Below are 15,350 nucleotides of genomic sequence, written 5' to 3'. Positions count from 1 at the left end.
CTTCCAGCATACAAAATAAAGTCCTAACGGTAGAGGACTTTGAAGCAAAGATGGGAAACTGAAGGCATACATTTATTTCTCTCCCTCTTGAAACCCCACTAAAGCAACAGTAAGGGTAGTTGTGTATAGGCTTAAACCCACAGACATACACACAAAATGATGGAAGAGGAGATGAAAACAACCACCTTTCAGGTAAGCAGACGGACAAGCGGTAACTGCCAAGTGTGAGAAAGGTCCTCTCTCCCCACTCAGTCCTCAGCACTTTGGAAGCCAGGCCTAGGCCTCATAGACAAGAGATTTAAGGATTCTTCTCAGAAATCTGACAAGTCTCTAAAAGAAAAGTTTTAGAGAAAGAAAAGTTGGGGTTTCTCCTCAAAATGACCTGGAACTTCCAACCACCTTTTTAAAAATTATTGTGAAATATTATATACGTATATACATGTTTATTAGAAGTAATATGTGTAATATGCCAGAAAAGCAAACAAAGTACAGCCAAATGAATCATCACAAACAACACTTGAGTAACCACCATTCGGATGGAGGAAATTCGCAGCCAGCCTCAGAATACTCCTCAGAGCCCCTTTCAAATCTCTACCTGCTCCTTCCTCACCTAGAAGTAACCACTATGTTGATGTTTACGGCAAGCATTTCCTTGATTTTCTTTCTAGTGTACTACCTCAGCATACATCCCTAAAATATTATTGTTCAGTTTTGCTTGATTTTTTAGACTTTATATAAACAACATTATGTAGCATATACTGTGTATGGCTTCTGAGATTCAACATAATATTTGTGAGATTCATCTATGTTGTTGCGTATGGCTATAGTTCACTCATTTTCGTTATTGTAGAACTTGAGTGCATCAGAATCATCCAAAAGGTTTGCTGAAACACAGATTTATGGGCCCATGCCCCCAGAGTTTCTGATTCAGTAGGTCTAGGATGGGGCTCAAGAATTTGCATTTCTACCCACTTTCGTGATGATGCTGATACTGCTGGTCCAGGAACCACACTTTGAGAATCACTGCTGTATAATATTCCATGTATGACTATGTCGTAATTTATTTATCCATTCTACTGATAATGGACCTTAGGATTGTTTCCAATTTGGTGCTATTTGGATAATGCTACTATGAATAGTCTTGTATATGTTTCTTCAAGGACACATGCACATATATCTACTAGGAATATACCTTTGCTGGGTTATAGGGTACAGATACTTCTAAATTAGTAGATAGAGCCAAATAATTTTGCAAAGTACTTGTACCAATATACACTCCCCTTAGCACTGTTTGAGTTTTCGTTAATCCACATCCTTCTCAACACTTCGTATTAGCCATTTTGTTGGATCAGTTGTGTTATCACATTGCTTTGATTTACTTTTTCCTCATAACTAAGGAGGTTGAGCAACTTTTCATATGTTTATTGGCCATTTGAATGCCCTGTTTTTGGAAGTGCATGTTAATACTCATTATTCTATAGATTTGTAGGTGTTCTGGATATCAGCCCTTCGTCAAATGGATATTTTGCAAATACGTTCCATGGCTTCACTTTTCTCTTTCTGAATGGTTTGCTGAATAGATTTTCTGAATTTTATGTTATTAAATTTTTTCCTTTTAGTACTTTATTTTGTTTAAGAAATATTTCCAGGGGCTGGCCCCGTGGCCGAGTGGTTAAGTTCACGCACTCCACTGCAAGCGGCCCAGTGTTTCGTTGGTTCGAATCCTGGGCGTGGACATGGCACTACTCATCAAACCACGCTGAGGCAGCGTCCCACATGCCACAACTAGAAGGACCCACAACGAAGAATATACCACTATGTACCGGGGGGCTTTGGGGAGAAAAAGGAAAAAAAATAAAATCTTAAAAAAAAAAAGAAATATTTCCATACCCTAACATCATAAAAATATTGTCTTATCTTCTAGAAGCTTTAGATCTAAGATTTAGATCTTGCCTTTCATATATAGATCTACACTCCTTGTGAAACTAATTTTTATATGTGGCATAAAGTAAAAATAAAATTTTATTTTTCTTTCTAAATTGCTATTCAATTGTTCTGCACTATTTATTGAAAAGAAGTCTTTATGTCCACAAATATTACTTCTGCCTTATACTCTATCTTGTCTCATTCTGAAACTGCAGCTACACATATGTTAGACCTCCATGCATTCTCTATGGTTCCATCCTCATTTCTTTGTTTTTCACCTTTTGTTCATGCTTCATTCTGGCTGTTTCTTTCTTTATTTTTTTGAGGAAGATCAGCCCTCAGCTAACTGCTGCCAATCTTCCTCTTTTTGCTGAGGAAGGCTGGCCCTGAGCTCACATCCGTGCCCATCTTCCTCTATCTTATATGTGGGACACCTACCATAGCATGGCTTGCCAAGCGGTGCGATGTCCGCACACAGGATCTGAATCGGCAAACCCCGGGCCGTGGAAGCGAACATGTGAACTTAACCACTGCGCCACCGGGCTGGCCTCTGTTTTTTTTCTGATTTACCTTTCAGGTCACCAAATTACTCTTTAGATAGCTTTAGCCTGCTGTTAAAACACATCCACCAAATTGCTAATATCAGTTATAATAGTGTTTCAATCCTAAAATATTCATTTTGCTATTTTTCAAATTACTTATGTCTTTTTTAATAGTTTTCAGTCATCTGCCAAAATTCTCAAACTTGTCTTATAGTCCTTTGAACATGGTAAATATAGTGATTTTAAAATTTGTGTACAATACTTCATATTGCTGGGTCTCCTGGGGACATGTTGCTATTGTCTATTTTTTCTGCTGGTTCTTGTTCATATTGTTTTGTCTCCTGGTGTGATTTTATTGCATATGAAACATTGTAATTAAAATTAGTTTATAGAAATAATTTGAAATTTAAGATAATATTATCTTCCTCCAGAGAAAATCTACATTAGCTTTTGCCAAGCACCTGTGGAAAACAGCAATATGGAATTACTCTACTACAATTTCAGGAACTGATATGATTTGAAGCTGGGTTGTAATCCCTGCAGAAGTTAATCATAGTTCTTTGGTGGAGGCTTCAGGGCTGCAATCCAAAACATATGAGGTTACCCTTGCCTCCTGCCTCTTAGCAAGTCTTGGACTTTTTGGCCCCTTTAGACTCAAGAATCTTTTAACATTTCTGCTTTGTATCTTTGCCATGTCTTGTAGAATTGGCAACATCCAAGGGGAAGAACTGCCCCAAAAAGACAGCTCGTATTTCCGGATTTCTATCTTCTCCTTTGATCCAAGTCCAGTGTTTCTTCACTACCTTGTTTATTCTCTGTTCTGCCGAAGATTTTAAGAATTACTGTGTCTTTTTCTTTGTGCTTGTCCTCAGTGGGTTAGTCCGACTTACCAAATCTACAATTACTAGAAGTGGAAACCCCCAATCAACATTTTAGTTCCACAATTTTTTTAACTGGGGTTCCACAATCTTTAACATGAGCAGACAACCAATGATAACCTGATAACTTTCTCTCATGAAAGACAGCCACCAAGACAAATAGAAGAGATCGACTTGGAGTAAGCAGACTATTCAGTCTACTAGATATGTTACAGATTCAGGTTCATGTAAATGACATATTACTTTCCTCTCCCTACCCCACTCCCAAAAAAGTGAATATAAAGTGGTGGGGTCGGGACAAGATAAATGCAATAAACACTTCCATTCAAGCAAGGTAAGAATGAGAACATGTGGTAATCACTGGCCTGCAGCAATCATCAGATCCTGCTAAGCATGATTGTGATGATTCTCTCCCTACCTTAGCAGTGAAGAAAGTTCCTTTGGAAGCCTCTAGTTCTGCTGTATGGTGACAATTCTCTTATCTGTTTCCTTCATATTCCCCAGGTCTACCCTTTGACAGTTCTTTGCCTATTTTCTTCCACGGGAATATAGGAAGCGGGTCTCAGGTGGATATGCCTTTCTTTGGGGGCTGCAGAACTTTTACAGCCCACTTCCTACAGCTGCAAATTTGGGAGTGTAGGAGGGAGGCTAACGGGTTAAATAATCACAGGCTATTTTTAGTTCCATTTCTTCCATACATTTTTATTGAGGTATAGTTTACATACAGTAAAATTGACTCTTTTTGTTGAACACTCATATATGGTTTTAAAAACGCATATAGCTGTATAACCACCACCAGAGTCTAACCTTATGGTTCCCTTTTATAGTCAACCTCCCTTCCAACCCCAGCCCCTGGCAACTACTGATTTGTTTTCTGTCCCTATTGTTTTGTCTTTTCCATGATTCATATCAGTGGAATTATACAATATGTAGACTGAGTCTATTTTCTTTCACTTAGCATAATGTATCCATGCTGTTGCTTATATCTTTTATTGCTGAGATGTATTTCATTGTACCAGATGAAGAGGAGTTTTTGTTTCTTTACTCACCAATTGAAGGACAATGGACTTGGGGTGATCACAAAAAATAAACTGTTATGAACATTCACGTACAAGTTTTCGAGTGAAGATAAGTTTTCATTCTTGTGGCTAAATACCTAGGAGCAGGATTGCTGGGTTGTATGAGAAGTGTATGTTTAACTTTGTAAGAAACTGACAAGCTGTTTCCAACCTGGCTGTGCCATTTTGCATTTCACCAGCAATGTGTAAGAATTCCAGTTGTTCCTCATCTTCACCAGCACATTGTGTGCCAGTATTTTTTTTTTAATTTTAGCCAATCTGATAAGTGGGTAGTACTCATTGTGGTTTAAAACTGCATTTCACTAATTACTAAGATGCTGTGCACTTTTCATATGCTTGTTTGCTATGTGTATCTTCTTTGGTGAAGCGTCTGTCCAAATTTTTTATCCATTTTATATATGAGTTGTTTGTCTTCTTTTTATTGAGTTTTGAGAATTCTTTATATATTCTGGATACAGGTGCTTGAACAGGTATAAGCTTTACAAATATTTTCTCCCTGTCTATGTCTTGTCTTTTTATTCTCTCAGTGTCTTTCACATAGCAGAAGATTAAATTTTGATGAAGTCAGATGTATCATCTTTTTCCTTTATGGATCACGTGCTTAGTGTCATATATAAGAATTTTTGCCTAACTGAAGGTTAACAGAGATTTCCTTCTGGAAATCTTACAGTTCTAAGTTTTACATTTAGGTGTATGGTACATTTTGAATTATTCTTGTATAGAATGCAAGGTATGGGTCAAGGTTTTCTTTTCTATTCTTTTTGTATATGGATGTCCAATTTTTCTAGCACCATTTGTCGAAAAGACTAGTTTCTTCTTTGCACCTTTGTTTCTGGATTCTGTGTTTTGTTCCATTAATCTGTATGTCTATGCTTTCAGAAATACCACACTGTCTTGATTTCTGTAACTTTATAGTAAATTCTGAATTCAGGATGTGTGAGTACTCCTACTTTATTCTCTTTCAAAAATTTTTTGGCTATTATAATTCCTTTGCTTTTCATATAAATTCTAGAATTAGCTTGTTGATATCTATAAAAGATCCTGCTACGATTTTGATTGAGATTGCATTGAATCTAAGGATCAGTTTAGGGAGTATTGACATATTAAGAATATTGAGTCTTCCAATCCATGAATATAGCATATTTCTCCATTTCTTTAGGTCTTTATTTCATCAGTCTTTCGTAGTTTTGAACATACAGCTCCTGAACGTATTTTATAGATTTATTACTAGGATTTCATAGGGTTTCTTGCTTCCATTGTATCACATGCTTTTGAAGCCTTGGTTTGTGGTTTTCTTGGCAATTCAATACTCTCAAAAACTTAGAGGCTTCAACATAAATAAACCCATATATATACACATATACTGTCTTATTGATTACCATTGCTTTCTTTTGGAAAATTAAAAGTGGTTGGTTTTTTTCAACCCTGAAATTTCTGCAAATTATTGGAATCATGAACATAGCATGCCTCCCTTTGGCTATCACTGGACTGCATTGTCTTCCTTGTAAGACAACTCAGTAGCTAAAATCAGCAGAAAGCAAAAGACATACTAACATTCTGGAATTTTTAAAATCATTTCCTGTAACACTACAGGCTCGGTCAGCAGAGTGTGTTCTGACTTCCGAGATATCCTAGGTAACTATTTTACCTTTAACAAAAATCCATCAAATCTCTGGTCTGAAAAACTTGCCCTTGCCACCTGCTACCTAATCATCTCCACATTTTCAAGATACTAGGAGGCAATGAATTTTCTTTGTCACATGCAGAGAGAATAATTATAACTATAATCAATATCTCCAGTCATATTAGAGAATATACCACAACTATGAAATAATAAAAGGATGATACTTTAAAAGGAACATTTCAAAAATATAAAAAGAGTTCTTGGAAAATAAAAAATATAAATGGAGAAATGGAAAACTCAGTAAAAACAAAGAGTAAAAAATATGGAAAACAGGACATCAAAGAAAATGCGAGGACTTCCTATATCCAAATGCATTGAAAGCATATTTAGAAAATAGATGGAGAATACATGGGTGAATTAGTGCTAATAACATATAGAATTCAACAGCAACAAAATTAGGAACTCCAAGGATAATACAAAGTTTAGAGGAAATTGAAACTATCATAGTACATTACCTGTCTCATATGTTAATTCCATTTACATAGTCGAAGCACTGTAAACACAGTATACTTATAATGAGAAAACGAAAGCCTGGGAAGAGTGCATGTGTGTGGTGTGGGTACGAGCATGTATTTGAAAAAGAGCAAAATCCTCATACGCCATAGTGAGAAGTCAACAGATGTCTAAAACTGAAAAATCAAGACATAGCAATATAAATATTTAGTTCAGAAATAACGAGATAAGTATCAAAAGACAAAGATATAAAGGTTAAATATGGCTGCCTTGGGAGAGGAGAAAATGGGTATAGAGGATTGCTGTTTGTATAACAAGCTTTGTAGAGGTATTTAATTTTTGAAACCATGTGCCCAAATGCAATGAAAACAAGAACATAAACGTAACCCTGCCGGGAGTCTACAACTTAAGTATAGTTCCAGATTAAACAGAAGCACTAGAGTTTGGCACTTCATCGTTTTCATGGCTATCAATCATAGACTACTATGGAAAGCCTGATGGCCTTTTGGAGTTTTTCATTAGTGTCTTCTATGAGTCCCACTTAACTTTAAATGACAAGATAGAATCTCGGCAAAGTAAATGAGAAGGATGGATGAAAGCACGCATAGTGATCTTCAGAGAGGAAGTAATAAGCAAGGAGAACAGAAGAAGCATCTCAAGGGCACACGGAATTAAAAAAAAAAAACTTCAAACAATGTAGCATTCAATGTTCAGCGGAGAAATAGCAGCAGAAGGCGCATCAGTTTGATTTGGGTAGCTATTAGAGATTGAATGATTGTTTCCAAACAAACGTTCCAGGATTACACCACTTAATCTGAAAAAAAGGATTATGATGAGACTGTGAACTATCTTCATACCTGTGCCGGTTTTGTGCAATAGAGCCCTATAGGTCTAGCCAAACAAGAAGATAGCTACAACTGTCGGTTAATTCATATCATGTATCACAGCATTAGTCATAAAGTGGCTTAATACTGTATTTGAAACTAAACAGGACAAAACTTCCTCAGTGCTTTCAGGTGCCACATGTGCCTAACCTTCTCCAACCTTACCTCCAGAGTTGTACAATTCTAAAAGAAAAACAATGTTTTTAAATAAAATGATGTGATTAGTTCCCTAGTAGGTAAAGGTGCTTAATAAATATTTGATAAAGATGAAAAACAGACCCGAGAAAGTAGTGTAGAACTGGCCCCAAAATTAAAGTAGCAGTGTTTTTAAATATATAAATTTTAATGTTGGTGTGATAACAGGATTAGTAACATGGGAATGGATGAGAATGATATAGTCATGGTTGAAAATGACAAGGATTGCAGATTATGTTGATATACAGATTTATTTGTGTGAAATAACGTTAAGTTAAAAATAATAATCTTCAAACATTCTTTTTTTTTGAGGAAGATTAGTCCTGAGCTAACTACTGCCAGTCCTCCTCTTTTTGCTGAGGAAGACTAACCCTGAGCTAACATCCATGCCCATCTTCCTCTACTTTATATGTGGGACGCCTACCACAGCATGGTGTGCCAAGCCATGCCATGTCCACACCCGGGATCCGAACCGGCAAACCCCGGGCCACCAAAGTGGAACGTGCGAACTTAACCACTGTGCCACCAGGACAGCCCCAATCTTCAAACATTCTGCTTCACTGATTACAGTTATACAAAATTATATGACTCTATACTAAAAGATGAAAAAAGAAACAAAATCCTATAGTCTAATATTGAATGGTTCTATTTTCTGTAAAAACGTTTAAGATAATAATAACTCCACTAAACCGAATACCTAGGAATTATCTTCGATTCCTCCTTGTCCCTCATACCCTAAGTCCAACCCCTCTGCAACTTTTATAGTCTTCACCTCCAAAATAGATCCCAACATTGTCCACTTATCCACTACTGTTACCATTGTCTAAGCCAGCTTTATGTAGAGCACTAAAATATTCTCCTAGATGATCTCTCAGCTTCCACTTTTGGCCACCATCAATCGATACGATAGCTGGAGTGTCCTTTTTAAAACATAAATCAGATCATGTCACTCTCCAGCTACAATCTCTCCAATGGCCACCTGCTGCATCTAGAGTAAACTCCAGACTCCTTACCCTGCCCTACAAACTCCTCCTTGATGTGGCCCTTTGTTCTCTGACCCTACTAGGCTCCAGGGCACCGCCTCCTTTCTGTTCCTCCAACACTCCAAGCTCGCACGTGCTTTTATGCCTTGTACTTTCTGGTCCTCTGCCTGGAATTCTCCCTTTGCTCATTGCATGGCTAGTTCCTTCTTGGCATTTGCATCTCAGAACAAACGTCCTTTCCTTTGAGAGACACCTTCTCTGATCGCCCAACACAGTTCTAGTCTCCATCAGATCACCCAATTTTTTTTGTTGTTGTTGTTAAAGATTGGCACCTGAGCTAACAACTGTTGCCAATCTTCTTTGTTTTTTCTGCTTTATCTCCCCAAACCACCCCCCACCCCCATACATAGTTGCATATCTTAGTTGCAGGTCCTTCTAGTTGTGGCATGTGGGACGCTGTCTCAACATGGCCTGACGAGCAGTGCCATGTCCGCGCCCAGGATCCGAACCGGCGAAACCCTGGGCCACTGCAGCGGAGCACACGAACTTAACCACTCAGCCACGGAGCCAGGCCCCCAATTCTATTTTCAAAACAGCACTTTTCTGATATTTTCTTACGTGTTTATTTATTTGGCTACTTCCTACTAGACCGTAAACGCCATGAGAGTAAAGACATCATCTATCTTATTCACTGCCATGTCTGCACAACCCAAAACACTATCAGGAACATATCTGATTTGTGATAAATATTTTTAAATAAATGAATTTTTTAAAACCATGAAGACAAATTCGAGTTTAATTATTTAAGGAGATGTTCACTTATTAAGATTTTTGCTCTGAGGGCATAGTAAATCTTTCTCTCTGTAGATGGTTCAAAATAAGGAACAATATGAATATACAGAAACTGGAATGTATATGGCTGTCCTCTTTCTCCCAGTCTCAGAAACATTAGAAATCACTTGTACCTAAGCTCTCATTTTTCAAAATAGTAAACAAAGATAATTGGAATTAAATGATCACATAGCTATTGAACTTCAGAAATGGGACTAGAACCCACCTCTCTTGAGTGCCAGTATAGTGTTCTTGCCATACCTCTCTTATTACTAAAAGTCAATATTTTATCATTATCAAATACTGGTTCTATTATGGCATAACAATGCTTAAAAGGCAGGTATACTAGTTAGTGAGGAGACCTAATGAATTAAATAAAGAAGTTTTACTTATGAGTATGTGGTCTGCTATGGGTGAGTACTTAAAATTGTAAAACAAAGATAAATCACACGTGTACAACCCTCATGAAATACTAACACTCAGCAAAAGGTGAATGATGGCATCTAGAAGTTACAGATGTATTGCAATACAGTTGCTAAAAGTAATTTGTTAATGTTGCAAAATGTCACAAATGATTAAATTTTAACATATTAGACTTGCAATTCACAGAAAGGTTGTGTATAGTAAATCAGTTTCATCTTCAAGTAATATAAATTTAAAGAAATATTTCTTAACTATTGGGTCATACTTTTATTTTAGGCATGAGCCTATAGTTCTAGTAAGTTGAGTGAGCTCTTTTTTCCAAACTTAGGATCAGAATACCAAAAAGTCAACTTAACTTGGATGTCGGAAAACTTTCAAAATTGACTTGTAGAATTAACATTTTAAAATATTTCTAGATCCCAACATGCTTTCACATTTATATTTCAATCATTTTAATTGTACAAACACCCTAAAACTCACAATAAATGGTTATAACTGCCTCCAGATCATATACATTACAAGACAAAAGACTGCAATCCTTATATTCTCCAGCACATTCTTTTGGGTATAAAATGGATGAGACAAAGGAGTCACAAGCCATCAGAATGTGACATGTATGCATTTGCAAATCAAGCGAAAGTATTAGGTGACTAACACAGAGCTAGGCATGCAGGGAGAATGAAAGACAATAGATTATTCCTGTTCTCAAGAAATTTACTATCTTGTTGATGAGAAGAAATTTACATTAAAACAGAATTATACTGTACATACATATACACAGAGGGCAAAATCGTAGAAAATAAACTTTAAGAGAAAAGCAAGTCTTCCCTGATAAATATCAGCTTGTTCTATTAGGTACTGTGAATAGGGTTTCTCAGTTTTCACGTTTCACTGTTTGGAGAGCTCTCAGCTTTGAATCTATAACACCTCAAAGATTCCAGAAGAGTGCTGAACCATGTGACAAAAGTCTTCAGGTGGACCTTGAAGCAATCTTTAAAGAAATCTTTTTTGGTAGTCAAAATGTTTTGTGTGGCTTGGTTTGTTTTTTTTTTTTTACTTCTGAAAGCGCCAATTTTATTTTCCAAGGGACATCGCTTTTCAGATGCAAATGTAACTATTTCTTAAACACTCTATTCAAATGTCAACATTATTCCTTTCTGAATGCTAATTAACAAAAAGAAGGAATGGTTTATACTTGGTTCTTGATTTTGAATCAATGTGAAATATTGATATGTTTCCCTCTTTGGGCCAGATTTTTCTTTAAGGTATCTTTTCTTTGATTGTAAAATATATCATATATCCAGAAAAGTGTATAAAATACAATGTGCAGTTCAAATAATAACTACATACTGAATGCCAGTGTAACCATCACTCAGGTTAAGAAATAAGATCCCAAGTATTTTTAATGCATTGTCACAGAAGGAAGGGAGCAGTTTATTATGAGACAGAGTCTAAATTTCCTTGTGGTTCCTTGATCAAAAGTGAAAGTTTTCCCTCCTTACTTCTCTTTTGACTCCTTAGTCCCAGATTTGGAAAAGGTCCTGAAGTAAATAAGCACAAACATCTTCCTTCCTAAATCCTGAACTCAAATTAAATTCCTTACATAATAGTTCACAATGCTCCCTGATGATGTATTTAAGGGGAAGGGGGAACATACAATTAATGAAGAATGAAATATTTTAAACCTATGTTGCTGATGTTTTTATAATTATGTTTTATCGTCCTGTATTGTTACTATCTTTAAGAAACCTCAAGTGAAGAAGTTTCACAAAGAGGAATGATTAACAAGCTGAAACAAAACGTGGGCTCTAACATGGCTTTCAAGTGCAGTGGCCCTAAATACTGAAGAGTGCATTGAATGACTGATGTTTCATCTTTTGCGAAAAATAATACATTGTCTTCTGGGCTTGTGACTTTACATAGTATTTTGCATTTAGGTAAAATCCTTTATTCAACAAGTAGTTACCGAGTTCATTGCAGTACTAGGCACCATGAAGGGGTGAACAAAAGCAGAAAAACATAATCCCTGCCTTCAGAGGGCCTTACAAAACACTAGGGAAGATAAAGCACCCACTAATGAGGCAACTGGAAAGTACTTACAATTTCTAAAGCATTGTCTGATAGTAAAGCACAGACTGAATACAGAAACTCTCGAACTAAAAATGGTTATACTTCAAAAGCAGTTTCTAAGACGGTTGCTTTCAACTTAGAATACATTTTACCAACGTAACAAATAAATGCTGATTGGATTTATAAGTTTAACAAAAGAAACTCTAATTTGCAATAGATGGAAATTCTGTCTGCATATTTGCTATGAAAATATAGTACAAAGCAAAAGTGTTGTAATACTAACAATTAGATGAAAATTGGAAAATGAAAATGATTATGAAATAGGTTTAGAAAATGTAGCTGAACATATTTTGAATGCTGACACTTGAGAAAGAGCATGTTTAATTAAAGCAGGTAGATAAAGACTTCTGTGGAGATTCTGAAAGGGATGCCTCTCAAGAGAACTTGTGGTCCATGAGGTATCTCTATTTTAACTTCAAAATATTTTTTTTCATTTTCATTCACTCATTCAACAAGTATTTATTGAGGATCTCTACTATGTGTCAGGCACTGTTCTAGGCACTGGGAATACACGGCGAGAATACAGAACAGAAAACACGTGGGAACACATGGAGTTTACACTCTAGAGGTGGGTCGGGGAGAAAAATGGTGTAAAAAAGTGATAAGTGCTTTTCTTCGATAGAGGTTTATCATCACCATTACTCTATGTTTATGGCCAGCATTAATATTATATTTATCACCTTACGTGATCAGGGTTGGAATTTCTCTTTGCTCCCAAATGGAACTAAAAAAGGGAGGGGGAAATATAGGATACAGACATATCCTGAAGTTTTTGATAACAATCACAAGATGGGAAAGGGATATGTGTGGGAAAAGATTAGCTCAGCTATGATGAATGACAGAAAAAAAAATGAGTATGATTCTTTTGGGAGGAAGAGATGTTACATCAGGCAGACGTCACCAAGCCTTACCATCACTTATGGAGAGCTTGGGTACTGTTAAAAGTAATCTGGAGGAGAAGGTAGTCTGTATTGGCCATTTAAACTTGTCTTGGACATTTCTTTTCTCCTCTTTCTCTTCTTTCCTCCTTCCCTTCCTCCCTACTTCCTTCTCTTCCTCCTTCCCTTCCTTTTATTTCCTCCTTTTCCTTCCTTCCTTGAAGCAAACATGTATTGGAGATTTTCAGACACTGTACTAAGCAGTAGTGATACAAAGATGAATATAACACAGTCCCAGTCCTGTTCCTCAAGGAGTTTATAGTCTAGAACAGTGTTTCTAACTCAGAGGTTAGTTGCATCCAGGGGTATCACTTTTAACTATTTAACAAGCTGTGTAGCACAAACCTATCAATCAGAATGTATGCCAGTCCAGGTTCTAGAGCAGGGTCCTGGAAATCCACTACTATGCTGCAGTCAACCTTGTAGTGGATGGATAGTGGAGAGGTGAGAGTTCCTGAGGGAAGGGCTGGAGTAGCAAGGACAACTGGGTGGGTAAGAGCACTTGAGGGGTGGAGGGGAGGTTCAGGGCAATAGCTATTTACCAAGTGGTAGAAAAGTATTAGTCATTTTAACAACAACTGTCACTTAACAATGATATGACTGTATCAATGAACAACAACTAAATCCTTAGCTCTACTTATATCCAATGCTTAGGAAGATTAGGCAGTGGTTATAGTGAGATTATGTAATTGAGGGAAGCTTTCCTGAGTGAGTCTCGAACTCAGTCTTGAGGAAGATGATTGGCATTAACTGGTGATTAGGAAGGGAAGACATTTAGACATGAGAAATAGCCTCAGTAACAGTGGAAATGGATAAATCATATACAGAATGCCATAAAGAAACCAACTTAACTGGAGAATGTATTGTAATCAAATAAGGAGTGAATTTGGATGAATGGGTTGTGTGCAGTAAGGGAGTAAGACAGAGTTGGTTGTGATATCAATTGGGAAAAGGGAAATTGATATGCTAGGGTTAGGAGTTTAGTTCTGACCCAGCAGAAAAGGAAGGGGGGACTCAATATGTTCTTGAGTAGAAAGCGGTATGATGCAAGTGACATATGAGGGAAAAGATTCTGCTGACTATACAGAGACTGAAGACAGGTAAGGCCAGTTTAAGAGGCTACTTCAGCAATCCTGGTAAGTTGATTAGGGCATGGACCAGGGTGGTGACCGTGGAAATGAAAGGAAGGGTTCAATTTGACAGATACTTCAGGACCACGTGAGAAGTGGAGAAAGAAGAATCGACAATAAGCATAATACATACTACATCTTAAATATGAGAGCTGATCTTTTGAACACCCAAAGAAAAATGCAAGTCTCTAATACTAACTCCTTTAAAATAGCAAATACAGCCATGTAACGATCCTACTTAATTTAAGAAATAAAGATTCTAACTTCTGAAGACAAGACAGTATGAACTGATACTCTTTTTGACACTAAGAACGAGGCTGCTGTATGATATCAACAAGGAACAGCATTAAGCTAAATTTTTTATTGTTCATTTATATTAACATAGAAAATGTATGCTGTGAAATCATGGAAATTTGTGTGAAATCTGCTAGATTTCATTGTTCTGATGCTTAGTTTACTTACTAAAAGTCATTTCCAAACGAAAGCTTTATCTTTTGAAGGTGGGAAGAAATGCTTGATTTTTAACTGAGTTAATTTTCAGTTGACTCCTAAGATAACAGGAAAGCTTTAGGAGCCTAATTAAACCATGTATTTGCTCTAATTACTTTAGCTGCAGACTGCTAGGAAACAAAAGCAGCAAACAGACCTGTTCTGTGTGCAGCAGTCAGGCATTTGATGGTTGTTTTCTCCAGCAGAGGTTTTGAGTAGCATAGAAATAAAGAAGCTGAGATGCAAAGCCATCATCTGCAAGCGGTGGCTGCAGCCACAAATCACAGGGCAGCCCTTATTCCTGCATAATGTAGAAAGCATCGTTCATCATGCATGATTTTCTTTATGTCTAAACACAGAGAAAGGAATCATCATCACTGGCATCATTTTTTAATATCAAGGGTAGCATCGCATTTTTATCAACAAATTGGACGTTAGCTCACAAAGAGTATAGAGTTAATAATTATAGGACAATTTAAATATTGGATAAGCATAATAGTGCTTTCGTCTTGGTTACTTTTTCCTCTTAGGCTTTATTCTCTTGAATAATGTCCATATTTAACGCAACAGTTTAATTTTCAAGCTAAGTAAATCCACACTTCTATTATCCATTTTGATTTTAGCACAAGTGGAGTTTAGAATACTGATGATCATATACGTGAGGAAAAAAGCTGATGAGTTTTTATTACTACTAACTACTCAATTGAGTCAAACAACTGCTTTCTTAAAACAGGATTCACAGGAAATTCCTTTTAAAGACAAACACCATTAAAGGCATATTTCTT

The sequence above is a fragment of the Equus caballus genome, chromosome X (assembly GCF_041296265.1).
Source record: "Equus caballus isolate H_3958 breed thoroughbred chromosome X, TB-T2T, whole genome shotgun sequence".
Classification (NCBI taxonomy): domain Eukaryota; kingdom Metazoa; phylum Chordata; class Mammalia; order Perissodactyla; family Equidae; genus Equus; species Equus caballus.
This window is presented reverse-complemented; position numbering follows the sequence as displayed.